General features: G+C 27.7%; 1 protein-coding gene across 14 annotated transcripts in view; it reads right to left on the bottom strand.

Annotated features, from left to right (window-relative positions):
* Positions 1 to 17,757, bottom strand: part of LOC142322487 (uncharacterized) — a 127,663-nt gene that overhangs the window by 104,968 nt on the left and 4,938 nt on the right. For 5 of the 14 annotated variants that reach the window (XR_012755890.1, XR_012755889.1, XM_075361617.1 and 2 more), the window contains exons 1-2: positions 12,118 to 12,470; positions 10,176 to 10,406 (exon numbers count right to left, since the gene is read on the bottom strand). The exons of 1 other annotated variant lie outside the window; for it this stretch is intronic. The gene's annotated coding sequence lies outside the window, so the exon portion shown is untranslated. Of the gene's footprint in view, positions 1 to 283; positions 462 to 10,175; positions 10,407 to 12,117; positions 12,477 to 17,757 lie in introns of those variants that run through there. 8 more of the 14 variants (XR_012755893.1, XR_012755888.1, XR_012755891.1 and 5 more) reach the window with 5 other exon arrangements.

A 17,757-nucleotide genomic window follows, 5' to 3' on the forward strand; every position in this document is an offset into this window, starting at 1 on the left:
CGCCATAATATACGTAAAAATAAATTAATTTGATAATAAAATTATAGGAAATGACGACAGTTTACAAATTTGCGGCTGTACAGAGTAACTTTCTGTATATTTTTAGTTCCCGAACTAAGAATTTACATCATCAGGGTAAGCCATTCTCGTAATCGGCATAAATTCGACATTCGATTTGGTAGTAATATTTTCATACGCCAAATTATGCATATAGCGCGGACGAGGGATCCTAGTGATAAAATAAAATTTGAACACGATGAATTAAGGAAACAATATTACTTACAAAATGTTCTGATGCAGCAGAGACGTCAGTGAAAACAGTAACGTCGAAGAATAAAAAATAAATTTTAGTCGAGAAATACGAGAAAAAAACGGAACGGTGTCATTTTTTTACTGATAAGAGAAGTACTTTCCTTCTGTTGTAGATTTAACAATAAGTAAAATAAGATTGCTGCAACTACCTGTAAAATTCGAATAAATAAAGCTACACCACATGTAAAGTACTAAAATAATATTAGATTTCAGATATATATTTGAGTCAAGCCTATATTTTCCTTTTATATATATCTCGGTTCAAAAATGAATAAGATGAAATGGGAAATTCGTTACAAAGAAAAACCTAGATTATAACTGCCAAATTCAGTTCTCTTATCAAAATGATATTTTATTTAAATTTTATAATAAAATAATATACTGTTAATCTATAAGGAAAAACAATTTTACAAATGCAATTCTATTAAAAAAAACAATCAAAAACAGTACACGCGCGGTAGTATGTATAAAATTTTTAAAGCGTGAAAAATCAGATAATAAAATATAGGTTAAATGTATCATTAAATATAACTGTTTGAGAATAGCTCGAATTTTCGTTATTGTATATCGCTAAAATTTTATTAATACGTTGTTTTAACTAAATTTTATTTAAGGATTCTATTTCATTTCTTTTTAATGTTTTTTCCACAAAAGTTAATAAAATTTTAACCGCAATTATTTTTTCTTTAAATAAACTAACAAGAGTAGAATTTTCTGAATTACAAACAATATCTGTCATTATACATATAAACTTGAAACGTGAAAGAGCATATAGAGTGGTCATGCAAGGCGTGCATCACTCGGTAGATAAATCGGTAATCATTGAATTGAAGTTAGGCCACGAGGTAAGAGACGTTATTAACGATTTCCATCGTCAAACGAAGGAACCGCTGCCACTTTATTTCATAGATTTGGAGCCCAAATCTAATAATAAAATAATTTTTGGCATGAAATCTCTCAAGTATACAATTGTAAGCTTTGAAGTTCCGTATTTTAAAAAAGAAGCGGTCCAATGCAAACGTTGCCAACGCTTTGGCCATACCAAAAATCTACGCAATCGCCCGCATCGTTGTGTAAAATGCGGTACAGATCGTGCCACAACAGTCTGTATTAAGGCACCACAGGTTCCAGCTTCCTGCGTCAGCTGCGGCGAGTTACAAAGGGTGTAAAATCTATCAACAGTATAAAACTAAGGTTTATTCTATCAAACCCGCCCTATCTTCCAGAATTGTAACTAATAACAATTCTACTGATAATAATAATTATACTAATGTCAATAATAACAATTTGAGGGCTAAAAGAAGAGGTGTTCTAGTAATAATGGTTTTCATAATTATAGTAGTAATAACATTAGTGTAACAATAATAATGAATATAATAATAGGCTGAATATTTCTGGTGATACATACGCTGAAAAAGTTAAAATGAATTGTCCCTATGATCAACAAACTATTGATAACCAAAATTTTCACGGGCCGATGAATGTCCTTGACCGTATGTCGCAAAGATTTGAGTGAACGTTTGAAAATATGAACTGGACTATTCATGAATCGTCTTGAAAAAAAACGATCGACTGTCTCAGACTAGCAATCTAGAATGATAACGGGTTGTCTGATAAAAAAATAGAATCAAAAGCTGTTTTAAATATTATACACGTAATGCTTATATCTGAAACAAGGTTTACTGACAGACATTCTGTCAAGTTTCATGGCTATACAATATATATATTTTTATTTGTATATATATATATATATATATTTTACGCTAACTGTTCGATCTCCAACTCTGCTTAATAAATTGACCAGTAAACGACGTTTTCGAGATTTTTTGGAGGAAAATACAAGGTTTGGACGTGCCTTTAAAATCACCCGCCCATGCGGATAATGCAGTACACGAATTGACCAAATTTATTCAGTCAGCGGCACGGACCCTCAATCCCAATTTGGATTTTGCTCCCCCAACCCTCTTTTTTCCTGTTTAGCCTCCGGGAATTACCGTTCAGGTATTACTTCAGAGAATGAATGAAGATATGTGTGAGTGTAAATGAAGGTAGTCTTGTTCAGTCTCAGATCGACCGCTCCTGAGATGTGTGATTAATTGACACCCAACCACCAAAGAACACCGGTATCCGCGATCTAGTATTCAAATCCGTGTAAAAATAGCTGGCTTTACTAGGACTTGAACGCTGGTACTCCCGACTTCCAAGTCAGCTGATTTGGGAAGACGCGTTCACCACTAGATTAACCCGGTGGGTTAAATTAATAAGTAACCTATAATATCTTTTTTTACCGATAAAGTACTGAAGTTACCTTTGCTGTTATAACAAAATGCAAATCTGTTTTTAAAATGTAATCTGATGGTAAAAAAGCATAACATACTTTAACTTAGATTGAATTTTTATTAGTTGAAAATAATGCATTACACACTGGGTTCGTTCTTACTGAACTGTGAATTTAAGAGAAAAAATAAATAAAAATTGCAGTTAAATTTACTCGATATATAAACATAAACGATTTTTAAAATCGTTATTTTCATTTTAACTGTGTAAAATCCATTTTGACCAAAACACCAAAATATTTAAAAATTTAATTGTAAAAAAAACTATAAAAATATTAAAGGTCGATAAATTAAAAACTTTAGTTAAAAAAATTTAGCAACGTAATTCAGATTCTTTTGTTACTTTATTTTAAATATATATAAACTGATTTCAACGATTAAACGCTTTTTCAAATAAAACAAAAACTAATATTAATTTTAAAATAAATGATTTATCTTTAACGATGAACAGTTTTTTACATCCTCTCTCTTGCCGCCATGAACTGTGTGGTCATGTACAAGCCTTTCTCTTATATAGTTTTTTTATATACTATTTACTTGTCCTTGAATCGGTTACATACAATAGCGTTTGCGTCTTTGTTTTAACTACTGTCAGTTTTAACTGATTTTTTTTTTTAGCACAAGCGGCAGTGTAATTATAAAAAGAATTTTAGACTACATATATCTAACAGTTCTATACTTATTCATCAATAATTTTACGTATATACAAAACTCATGACCGAACAAATACAAAAAAAAATTTCAATAAAAAATCCTTTTTTCAGGCTTACTAGGGAATATAGAATGAGAAATGAAATTGTTTCCTGTCTTCACAAAAGACGAATATATATTTTAAATATCGATATACCGATTCAAAATGTTCATTATGATCAGCTAAATGGATTGTCTAGTTAATAAACATCATTACTTTTATACAAAATATTACTCTTAATTAGTAATATTAGTGTAGCGATATTTTACTTACATCACAGTCATTAGAAGAATAGAAATGATATCTAAAACAATAAATTAATATACGAGTTTTGCGCAAAATCCTTTAACTAACTAAAAGAATGACATTAGAATATGAATCATCACACAACAATCCAATGATGAGCCGATTACCTCAAATCGTTTATTTAGACTAAATGAATTTCCGTTCACATAAGTTATAAGAAAACATTTCTCAGGATTACCAGAGGAATTTCCGCTACGAAATACATGAAATTATCATTATAATCATTCAATCTAATTAACAGTACGCCTTGAACATTTATCATTTTTATTTTTTTCCGGGAAACTGGTCATATTTGACCTCCATGATCAAATTATGCTTTTAATTTAAAAATGATGCGGTATTAAAAGCATTAATATGAAAAAATATATATTTGTAATAAAACATTTTGCGTCTCAGTTTTCCTTTACCAAATGAGGTTTTTACCGTCCAAATTACATTGTATTTAAAATTTAATTGCCAAAAGAAAAAGCTGAGAACACAGTTGTAGGACTTCCCCGTCACGCGGCCTTTTTCTGATGCAAGGCTTACACACAGACACACACGCGCGCGCTTAGCGTATTTCACTTCATTATTAGATAATTTATTTCTTAGATTCTTTAAATTTCGACCTCTAAGTTCGGCTGATTCAGAAACTTTTGCAAATTGTTTATTTGGCGGAGATTTTTTTTATTAGTTTTTTAAGTGTTAATCAATTTTTTAAAAGCTTTATCATTTTTATGTGTAATATGAGCAGTACTTCAAATAAAATGATCCGTAGGCCATTCTCAACAAATGTAAAAGTGAAGCGAGCGTTCCGTTTAAAATAAAAAGAATATTTCTACACGTAGTCGATTAACTTGTAGTAAACTGTAAAAAAGATTGTCATAAAATGAGGAAATATTTATTATTACTTTCAAACAATTTTTCTTTTAACTTTCCCCAAAAAATACTTTTCTACCAGGGAAGACAGTCGAAGTCGAACTGAGAATCTATTTATTTATTTTTTTTAGATATTTAAACGAATGGTATTGAACAAATTATATATAAAAGAGAAAAAACCCACTTACGAAAGTTAGAATCGTTAATCCCCCCAGTAGTTAACAAAAAAAATTAAGTAAAAATAATATATACATATACACACGCGCACCCAACCCTTCAAAACACAGTAGATTTACTTCGGGGCAAAAATAATTCAAACTTCAAAGAATCTCCTATACTTAATCGCAAATAAAATTATTTTAACACGAATAGAAAGCGCGTAGTTTTTCTTAGTGTTGAAATTAAACATTTAATTCAAGGAGTTTAATTAACTCGCCGTAATAAATGAAGGATATTAATTTTTTTTTAAAGTAAATAATTAAAAAATTAATGCGATTAATTCCTCAACAATTCTGATTAAGAAAATTATAATATAACCGAACAAACATACATATAAAAAAACTTTTTACAACAGTACGAATAATTTTTACGATCTTCGGAATTTTATTATGTTAAAAGATTTTCATGGAGCGCACAGTCGGGTAGAAAAAGAGATGAGAAGAGAAGTCGCAAATTTTCTCTAAGTTCTCACCTGTTAACTACAGAAATGAAAAATTGTAACATCGATAGTCCATAAAAAAGTTTATAGATCCATCCACAAAGAGGAGGCTTCTAGAAAACTATTATCCTTGATTATGACAAAATATTTCTGGTTAAAACAACAAAATCTATAGTTTTACATACGAATGTAAAATATGTAATTTAAAACGATATCGGTCCAATTATTTTAACAGTCTTCCGCATGAAACAGAAAGTAAAATATGAAATATAATATTTCCGTTATTACAAATTTTAGCAGAAACAAATAAACGTCATTATTATGCAGAATAACAATTAAACAAATGGTATATAAAAAAGCATAAATATAAGAAAAAATCACATTTGCCAAATCTAAAATCCATAATGCCCCAGTACCTCACAAAAAAAAAGAAGTAAATATACAGTATATATATATATATATATATATATATATATATATATATATATATATATATATATATATATATATATATACGTAATAATTTAATACACAATCAAAATTTTATAAAACATTACGGATCATACTAAGAAAAAAATAAGAAGTAACAAACTTAATACAAAATAATTCCAAATAGTAATTAAACAATAAACTATACGAAATACTGAGCAGTTTAACCGTACAAATTACTTTAAATAACCGTAGGTGGAAGACAATATAATAGCTGTTGCTATGGCAACACAAAAAAATTCCATGAAATTTAAAAAAACTTTATCTTCAAACAATAATAAAAAATTTATATTTTAACGGTAGCGTCTACGTTAACTTAGATAAGAAAAATGACATATTTAAATAAATTCATTTAATAGTTTTTAAGACGTGTTTTATGTCGAAAAAGGTTTTTCCCGTTTTATGGAAAACCATTACATACGCAAAAGAAACGAACCGTTTAATTAAAATATTATTTAAATTTATACCGGGGAATCGAGTTAGAGCATTTTAATCGCTATCAAAAATATCGTGCGTTCACGTTTAACGATGAAATTTTAATTCAAAATAATAATAAACCGATTTAAAAAGGAAATTTTTTAAATTTTGAAAAGATGAGGCATTTTGTAAATATTTTATCGTATAAAAAATCTGATGTGGACACCAGATAACTTCCTTGTACGCCTATTTAATTACATATACACATTTTTTTAAAAATGAAAAGTACATAAAATTATATTTCATTAACAAATTATGATATTTTTTTATTTTTTTTATTGTTATTATGAAATTATTATTTAATGTAATTTTTTTAGAATCAAAGGTTAATAATTAGTAATATATCAATAAATTTAAAAAAAAAAAAAATATTTGGCTATAACTTTGGAACCGATGAAAACAAGTGTACCCTACTTATGATATATCGTTGAAAAGCCTTCAAGGAGGGGTGCACAAAACTAGATATTGCAAAAATCTTAAATCCAAAATTTCAACATCTTGCAGGGGAATCGTTTTCGAGTTATCCTTTTCGACTAGGATTAAAGAACACATCAACTGTATAAAGGACACAAAGAACGATCTAATTTTCCCACATATATTTTGGAACAGAATCCTAATTATAACCCAAATAATTTTATTAATATTTTCGAGTACTCTAATAATCTTTATAAAACCAATATTTTAGAAAATTTTCATTTGTGCTGTAAGTCGTCACACCTATTAAAAAATACCGAAAACTGTTTTTTCGATATATATTTGAAGGAGTATTTGGAAGCCCCGATCTAGTGAATACGTATCTCGTTTAACATTGTCGGAAATGGGGAAAATTTGCAAGGAATGTTCAAATATATTTTTTTAAATTTTCTTAGTACTTTCATATTTAAATGAAAATTACATTCATCAAAAGCAAAGTTGAAAGCAAAAGTTAATCTGTACGGTAATATGGTCGGGCGAAGCAAAATAAAAATCGTTGAAGATAGAAAAGGAACGACGAAATGTTATATATGCTTGCAAAACTTATGTTACAATCTTCTTTCATTAATGCTGTTTAAAATAATATTTTTCTACGCTTCACTTTAAGTAATACTAAACATATTTTAATGTATTAACTTAATTCTCATAGATATACATTCCCGTTTGTACAGAATGGCCTTTAACTAACGGGATTATTTTAATACCGGGTTAGAATTGCACGATAAACGTAACGGTAGTTACAATTGTTATGGACTCGCCTCTGATTTTTATAAAATTTGAAATATCGTTACCTTATTTAAGACGTAAGTTACGAGTTACAAAACAAATTTTTCGTTAGAAATCCCTTTCGCCCGAATTAAATCCCTCCTAATTCACGAACTACCCGCACCAAAAATTTCGTTATTTTGCACTACACGCGTGTAATATACATGTAAACGTGAAAGATAGAAATTTGAGAATGTCGATCGACATTTCTCCAGTGAATGTAGACACACATCAAATACGTAGATGAAATATCGAAATATTTACTAATATTATTATATATTCGGAACTTCACCGGTATATGTCGATAAACACCGATAAGCTGTGGCGGGGGTCGAAACGATAACTAGACATTAAAATTAAGAAGAAAAAAAATCACCCGATACCAATCTCTAAGGTTAATATATTAAGAGAAATCCTGGTAAAAAAATAAGTACTAAAAAAAAGGAATAACCTACACTCACTTCGCTCGCTAACCCGGTTTAATTAACGTTAAAAATAATTATTGCGATTACAAACGGTTGATTTGTATGTATATAATGCACTTATGAAATCTAGTCTTGAATTTGGAACCGAACATCGGGCAGACGCTTATAAATCTCACTTAAATGTGGAAATAGCACAAAAAAGAATAATTAGAATTATTGATTTCAAAAGCAGTTTCAACCCATCTCTTGAGGTTTCCGATAAGCTGAATATTTTACCCGTAAAGAATCTATCCAACACATTATATTCATAATGTGTTGGAAGGTAGGTAAGGTAGCTTACCTACCTTCCAACACATGAATATACTACTTGGAATTCAGAATAAAATTAATCTGTTTATCATTTATTCAACTGGTTTAGAGGAACATATTTTTGATCGTTTTAGATCCGCTAATATTATACCTCGCATTTAAAAATACATATCTAAAATTGTACAGTGAAATTCGTTTAAAAACAAATCGTGAAAGAATTCCTTTAAGTTTAGAAATGAATTATATTCCAACACCTAAACCACTGAAAGTACTTCATATCGACAGCGTTTTTTTTTTAAAAACAAAAGATTTTGTCAATTTAGATAGTATTTTAGGTATACACAAGTATAACGGATTGAAATATCACAATCGACCGAAGCAGCTGATAAATTATTAAATTAATTAACTCGTTATAAAATGCCTGAAAAAATTATTTCTAATAACGACACCGAATTCAATAATTAAAAAATTAATGCGGATATATAAAATTAAAATATATTTTACAAACACAACATCCATCGTCAACGTGAAAGATTTCAGTCTACGCTAATCGAACATATTAGAATCTTTAACAACCGCCAAGAAGTAAAAAACGAAAGTCTTAAAAATAAAATAAAATATGCAGTTATTGCGTATAACAGTAGCGTTTATTCTGTTACCAAATTAAAACGGTTGGAAAATTTTACGGACATAACCCGACTTCATTTTTAGAAGCTGATATACAGCGGCAGGTAATAAACGATTACATTAGCGTAAAGAAAATGTGAAAAAATTGCATAAACAAGTAAAGGAAACTAATGAAAAAAATAAAAATTAAAAATTCAAGGAAAAATAAATATAAATAAAGATTTACTGGATATCCCACCTGATGTTTATATCAAGACTCTCCAAATACGAAGTAAAGCGAAAAATAGATAGGATGAAGGAAAAGTAAGTTCAGTGAAAAACAGCAGAAATAGATGAACGACGTATAATAAAAAAATCAAAATACATTTAACGACCTCGAAAGGTTAAACAGATACAACAGAAAAATCTTCCGAATACAGAAACTAATCGGTATTTGAATTCTCTTGCAGGTCCTGTTCCTAAATGAATTCATCCTGGAGCGGCTGAAATTAATTCGTAAATGATCCCGATAGAATTGGATTTAGCCAAATTAGAAGCCTCTTACCGAACATTATTATAGATAAAGTTTTAAATCGTTTATAAAATTTGAATAATATTTCTGAATATGTATTAAATTTTTTTAATCGTAACTTTTAATTATAAATTCTATAATGTAAGTAAAAATAGTCATAAGTCTAGAGATAGAAGTATTATTCGTACAAAAATGTTACTAAATGAAAAATTAAAAATAGTCTTGGTAAGTAATTAAGTAAATAAAAGAGGAATTGTTAATGGTCTCGGTTCGATTGTTAAATTTTTACTACCAATTTAGATGCTATGATGGAGAAAAATATAAAAAATTGTTAGTACAAATATTATTAGTTTCATAAAACAGTTATATAATTGAAGATAATTTCATGGAATTACGTAATACGTAAATGATTTTGTCGACTTAGAAAAATTAAGAAATTTCGTGTATCTATATGTAAAAGAATTAATTTGTAAAATAAGTTTTTTTTCAAAAATATTATTCGTTAAAAGAAATAACTTATATAAACAGAAAAGATAATCGTCTAATTTTACATCCGGTATCCAAAATATAAAATAATCATACACCTTTATCCAATGTTACAAAATTTATTTGAGTTTATTTAAATATTTCTCCAAATTATGAATTCGTGTCTGCTACTTTCAAGATGTTATAATGACTGTGAATATTTATTTTCTAATGATCGCTATGATACAGAATTTATAAATATATAAATGTTTAATTTTTAACTTTATTTCATTTTTTTAAAATTATTTTTACTTGCAATGTACAATTTTTTACTTCTGTTCAAATAAAGCAGTTAAGAACGTGCCTTTTGATAATTGCACCTGCGGATAAAAGTGTAGTCCAAATACTGAAAACTTTAACCTAGATCAGTAACCAAATAAGTTTTAATACAACCGTTTTAAAAATAACCCACCGTGTTGGTCTAGCGGTGAACTCGTCTTCGCAGATCAGCTGATTTCGAAATCGAGAGTTCTAAGGTTCAAATCCTACTTTTATACGGATTTGAACAGTAGATCGTGGATTCCGGTGTCCTTTGGCGAGTTGGGTTTCAATTAACCACACATCTCAGGAACGGTCGAGCTGACACTGTACAAGACTAAACTCATTCATCCTCTAAAGTAATAATATTAAGTGGTTCCGGAGGCTAAACAGAAAAAAAAAAATTTAAATGATTATTTTTTTACATAAAAAGTTAAAAAATAGGTTGTGTTTCAATCGCTACCGAGATACATATTATTCGATAATACTGTCTACTACTCCTTCCTGTAATAATCCTACTGGATTTGAATTCACCTTTGATAATCGTATACATATTGCCCGTTAAAAAAGTAAAATCCTACTTTTTGCTAGGAGAGGTTTGCACACTCGGTCCTGAGTTCGATTCCGGCTTTATTTCATGATTATTTTATACATATAAAATTTTGTTACTTTAATCTAGTTTACTTTATCTAGTGAAAGGTTATCTTAAAATAAACCGGCTTTCCTCTTTTTATTGTAGTCGTACTTAAAATAAGTTATTTTATTTTGAAATCTTACAGAGCAAATTTTTATCTAGCGGATCCGGCATTAAATTTGTTTGTACGAATTAAATAAATTATTGTATTATATTTGACAAATTATATTATGAAAATTATAAAATATATAATATTAATTCTTCCGTGTTTAATTTATCCGTAAAATATGCATAGTTTTATTGTGCAATTCAATTGTTATATGAATTAATTATGAATAAAAGCTAAACAAAAATTCCCTTCGTTGTAAAACGGAACAAATAAATCTATTCTGTTTCTCCACTGTGTGTGTGTTTTTGTTTGATTGATTGTGTGTGTGTGTGTGTGTGTGAGAGTGTGTGTGTGTGTGAGAGTGCGTGTGAGCGCGCACGCGCGTATTTGCATTGTAGAAGTGGGTTGTCGGCTAAGTTGGATAAATTTAGAAATAGTGAAATCATATCATTACATCCTTACGTATCACTCGTAAGGATGTAATAAATATTTTTTTACTAAATATTTTTTAGTAAAAAAATATTTATTATTTTATAAAAAATTATAAAACCGCGCACACGAATGTAATTTTATATAAATGTGCAATCGTCACGTTTATGTGCTCGGTTGTAATTATATATATAAATTGAATATTAGGTAAAATTAAATAACTGAAAGCCTCATTCATCATTACCCTTTTATGTTGTACAATTGTAAGTTATCACGGCTAATAAAAAATATAAAAAATCAGAACAAAACTTTTGGCTAAATTTTTGTCGAAAAAAGTTAATAAGTCTGACCATCTAACATAAAAACCGACCGTTTTGATCTGCAGAACATATCAATGTAGGTTTCAAAGAAAAGTGAGAAAATATTTGTAAGGTATTTCATACTAAACAACGAAGGCAATTTATGTTTCTAAAATAGATAGCTAATTTATTAATCACCAAATGTAGACACAGGCAAAAGGTTTTGTTATTAACAGAAATCTAAACAAAAAAACAGAACTTTATTAGAATATTGATACCCGAAATAATTAACTTTTAAATAGAAATACGTAAATAAAACGTTTAGTATACAAAATATTCACCAAACTCCCTGTTCTAATATATCGGGACTTACTTGAAAGCAAATTATTTTAGTTACATATTTTTATAAAGTAACAGATTACTTTATAAAAATTAAGTACAGATACTTAATTTTAATTAAAATAACAAGAATAAAAATATATTTGACTAATCTAAAAAAATGATTTTTGCCAAAACAAAATGTGCAAAACGTTTAGTTCATTAAATTCCCATAAGTTAACCAATAATCACATTATTTGTGTACCATTTTTCTTATTACAAAATATTATTATTTGAAAGAACTTACCTAGTTTACACGTAGAATTATTTTCTAAACGGTTGTCTAGATTCACGTAAAATACAAATAATCAAAATTTGATACGATTTTTAAAACATTACAGAAAATTTTTAAAACACTTACAGAAGAGAAATAAAACATTATTTACTGTATGACAACGTTATTCGTTAACAACACTTTTAATAGATTAATAAATTACCAGAAATAAAATGTAAGCTAATATTATTATTATGTAAGATTTGTTTATTTTTTCTACATCGCTGAATATAATGGAAACAGCTAATAATATAAACAAATATAGTTTTTCATCATCCTAACACACATTTTGACACACGCAGTTTGATGAATTTCGACACGAGCCAAGAGAACGAGAGTCAAACGAGGGGAGAGAGTCTCTGCATTCTCCCCCTCTCTTAATATACGGAGAATCTTAATAGGAAGCTTATATAAGAAATAATTCTAACATTAGGTATTGACAGGTGCCATGTTGCCAATTAACCTGTCTTTTACTTCACCCTTGGCCCCTTGCCTGCCAAAATCGGCATCAGGTAATTTACTGCGGTGCGTATTTGACATTCAACATTTACATAGAATAAACCTTCCAAGCTATAAACATTAGTTGTGGAAGGGATGGGGAGAGACAGTGAATTACGTGCGTAACAGAACGAAGCTATGGATCCAGCGGCCATCTTTCCATCCAGCGGTATATATGCTTATACGTTTATTTTAGATAGATTACCCTTGTTGTTGGTCGAGGTAAGAATTTTTTATATATATATTATTTTAATGTAGATTAAAATAAGTGTCAGAGATACTACTAAAAATAGAACAAATCCACCTTAAATCAGACCAGATTGTTCATGTAACCTAACACAATACTTCAATTACTGTTAATTATTAGGACCACTGGACACATCTTCTCCTGCATCATTAACATATTTAAAGAAATCCTAGTCGCTATAGACTGTAGGTGTTCAGACTCAAACATTGATTCTTCTTCATTATGCTTATAATTAAAAGAATTGCTCTTCTTACCTGTTAAAGTATTAAGTTGTTACAATTCAGTCAACAGCTGACATTTTCTTAATGATTTCTTAATATAAAAAGTAAATAAATTTGAATATTCAGCTAGCCTATTTTATCAGCTGATATTTTATTTTAGTAATTCATTATTAATGCACTGTTTAGGCTAAATTTAGAGCTCTTACTGTCAGCATACACACTAGTATCTTTTTCATTGGAAATATTGCAACAATTCATATCAAAAACAATTGCTATACAAAGAGGGTACTTTCATTAACTTAATTTAATTGTGGAATAATTGAAGATTGATGCTGTATAATTTAACGTTTCTTCAGCTCTCTAAAATTGTTTAAACCGGGTAACACAATCATGTTTTTGTATTATAAGGTGGTTGAAACAACTTTTATCAAATTCCATTGGTTTCGAGATATGTCCTATTCATTAACATTAAACGGAAATTAAATTTCCAAATACCTTTTTATGATGAAATATTATTTTTGAGTTCTAATATATTTACAATAACACAAATATTAATGTAAGGTTTTTTCAATAAAAACCTTACATTAATATGTGTACATTAATATTGTATTAATATGGTGAATTCAATATTCACCATCATTTTCAACCAGTTATGAAGAATGATATAAACATGAAGGAAAATAATTTTTCATTAATATTGATCTGCTTATTTATTTTCATATAGTTTTATTATTTTATGTATTAATATAATCAGACACTTTATTATTATTTTTTGCTTATTATTATTGTTGTATTTTGTGATACTGCTCTAACCTTTTAACAATTTTCACTGTCTGAGCAGTTTTTTATTATCTGTGGTTTATCACATGTATTACAAATAATACATGTGATGTAAATGTGTGTTCTATAGAACGTGTAATCATGTGTTTATAAAAAAAAATAACTTTTATGAATAAATTAAATTTCTGTTATAAACTCTATATAATTCACAGCACAACAGTTTAGTTTGAGGTTCAGTAAGTTTTAAAACTAAATAAAAAGGTTTATTATTTTGTATTTTTTAATTTTGTGAATCTAACAAACTGATATTTATTTACTTTCTTTAAAAAAAAAATAAATATAAATTCATAACTTTTTTTTTGCATTAGGCTTCTTGGTGTGCCGATACTAAAACTTTGCTTCCGTTTTATTTTTTCTTTAAAATATTACTTTTTATTTAATCTTTCATTTTTTTTATTAATTAAAATTTAGTGAAAAATAATAATTTTTGTTTGTTGTTATCGTATCAAATTTATCATACAATTTTTAATAGCTTAATTCTTCACTTTGATTGATTGTTTTTATTTGTTATAATTCTTTTAGAGGATTTCATTAGTTCTTATACAAGTAGGTTTATTAGTGAAGTTGGACATATAATATTTTTATATATAGTTAATTTAATTTTTGATTGGTTTGTTATGAGAATGATATTAACACTTTTTTATATAATTTCTTTTTACAGTATGATTTTTCACTATGCAGGTGTCTACTTTAGATATGTCATCTTTTAAAAAAAGTAATATTTAATAGAACAATCCATTTTTTTAGACTAGCACATTTATTAAAGTATAATACTGAAAGAAGATAATATTTTTAAATATTGATGAAAATTCAATAAATGTAGGGAGATTTTTAATTTTACTAAAAAAGATGTATAGTTAAAAATTCTTTATATTTGTTGAATTTTCATAAAATATTTCAAGATGTAGTTTTTTCAGTTTGGTTTTTTTTAGTAATATAACGCGGTCAACTAATTCCAAAACTAAGTCTATTATAGAAAAAAATCCCACTTTAATTTGGTAGTAATATCTTTTCCCTTTGAAGTTGTATATCGTTCTTCTGGTTTGTTACTGCTACTAGATATGGTGTACAAGAATGGTTATCTTGCAGTAAAGTTTCACCATGAAAATGAGAAAGAAAGAGGTTTTAGGACAAGAAACCAATGAGTATGAGGGATATGGAGGCTATAATCATGTTGTGGTAAAAAAACTGAAGTGTTTTGTAAGCTTCGTGTATAAGAAAATTGTCATAATGATGTACTCAATCTCCTTTACTTTATAGTTAAGGTTACATTTGTCAAATGTTAGTCTTCTTAGAATGTTATGGTAGAAGACAGCATTAACAGTTTGACAATGGAGATAAATTCATGGAGCAGCAGTTGTATATATTGAAAAATAAAAATAAAACAAAGAAGTTCTCCTTTTTTCATCCCTGTTACATTCTCACTTTTTTTAACTTGGAATTGACTGTTCTACTGTTAAACAACTGCTTAGTCTCTGGATTGTAACCATAAATCCATTTCTCAGTATTAGATATGACCACATGATTTTGACAAATTTAGATTTTCAACTGAAATTGTTCAAAGTCGTCAGGATTTTTGGACATCAGTTGCCCTAACTCAGGATCTCTGGACAACTGAACCTGCTAAGATTGGCAGATGGTGATGCATGTTTAAAACAGAAATGAGTTCCTGTGCTGTTTCAAATGATGCTTTCATCTTGTTGATACCTGATTGCTTATTGAAACACCTTATCTGCTTCATTGCTATAAGCCTGCTTAGTCCTTTCGTAGATCTTCAAGGATTTCAATAGTGTTAAAGCAAAATTAATATTACCTCTCTTCTACTTTAGTGTCCACAATGAAATTACTGATATGATCGATCAAGCCCGTGGTTATAAAATCTGTATATTGCAATTGTTATAAAAGAACCACTGGTATGTACTCGTGCTGATGATATGCTGCAGGTCTTTTTTTTATAGAATTAGTTTTGGAATTACTTGATTTCACCTTGAGTTTCATGTTTCTTTATTAATAATTATTTTATAAGCATTGATTTTGTTCTTGCATTTAAGATTTAATTTTTTGTGTTTTTTTTTTTTTAATTTCAGTACATCAGCTATGTCTCTTCTTTATGAATGTATTAATACAGTTATTGCAGGTAAATATCATATTTTGTTGTTGTTTTTTTCACCTTTTATGTATGTAATAGAATTTCACTGATTTTTTAGTGGTTTCTTTTGTTATCAGTGTTTCATTTTCTGTCAGCCCCTTTTATTTTCTAAGGTAATTATACACATTCTGTGATGGTGTCGATTAGAATAATCTGTTTGCTTTTGTGGTATTTCCATTTTAGTATGAAAGTTTTAAATCTTATGGTCGTTAAATGCCGGTGGTAGTGGTTACCTTATCTAACACGCTTATTTTGAAATTTTATTTTAATTTCTGTTGCACAATTAAAAAAACGATATTTTATTTTATATATTTTTGAAGTAGCGTGTGATTTTTATCATAGGTATTCATGTGATTTTACTATGTGATTTCTTTATGTGGCATCTCTAAATAATTCTCTTCCCTTTGCCTTCTTAATTCTTCCATAATTTTCATTTATTTTTATGTTATAAATTAACATATGACATCTGTCCCTTTTACCACCTACTGTTTTTAAACTATATATTCTACAACATCCACCAGAGTGCATTCACATATTAAACCATTTATTCTCAAGTTTTTGTAATAGGGTTATTTTATAACTATCATTTTTATTTAGATTTTTGTATCGTTTTACTAACTTGTTGAAATTATACATTTGTATAAATATAATTCAATTTAAAAAAAAAATGTTTAATCGCTGAAATTCTTCATTTATCCGTATTATCTGTTAAATAAATTTCTGTATATATATATATATATATATATATATATATATTGTTTTATCGGTTAGATAATGATTGTTTTTGTGGATTTAAAAGATCAATAAAAATGTTGGCCCTAACTTAATTACTTTAAACATTTAAAATACAAAAATATTTATTGTAATTATATTAAAAAAACTTAATTTAGTCTTATTTTACTTAAAACAAATCTAAAATCTTAAAACTGTTTTTTTAATTTTTTAATCGACTCTACTGTTTGGTGTGAAACTATACTAGGGTGTCAAAATAGATTATTTTGTTACCAGATGTGGACATTAAATTAGTAAATTTATATATAAATGTTGTAATTTTATAATTAAACTAGTTTTTAACAATTTCTTTGGATAATCTAATTATAACGCTACTTATTTATATAGCTAATTATTATCAGCTAGGAGGTAGTATGAGTTTTTTTTTATATCTTGGGATATGTCATTGTTGTGATATTGACTTAATTTTCATATGAACTAATTTTAAAACTTTATCTATTTTCATCTTGGCTTTTTTCATATGTGTTGTTTGTAAAATGAGCTTAATGTCTTTATTCTTTTTAATTTTTTTTCGTAACATACATTTTGAATTTGTTTTTGTTTTTGTAGTGCATTCATTTTTAACTGGTATTTTGTTATTTTAATAATTTTTAAATAATGTTTTTAACGATTGTAGTGTTTTTAGTAAATAGCTGTACAAGGTTTGTCAAAATAAGTAATTGGCCTGTAACTAGAAACAGATGTTAACATTTTTTTACAATTTTATGATTCTACATTATTTATTTAGTATAAGTATTATAACTACTTTGTAATAAGTATTCTTTTTAATTACATCTTTGTTAAAATTATTCTTTTGCTATCAATGTTACTGGTAAATCTCAAAGTTGTTTTTTTTCTTTTTTCTTTGATCATGTGTTGTGTTTAAA

This window comes from Lycorma delicatula, chromosome 3, assembly GCF_047948215.1.
Source record: "Lycorma delicatula isolate Av1 chromosome 3, ASM4794821v1, whole genome shotgun sequence".
Classification (NCBI taxonomy): Eukaryota; Metazoa; Arthropoda; class Insecta; order Hemiptera; family Fulgoridae; genus Lycorma; species Lycorma delicatula.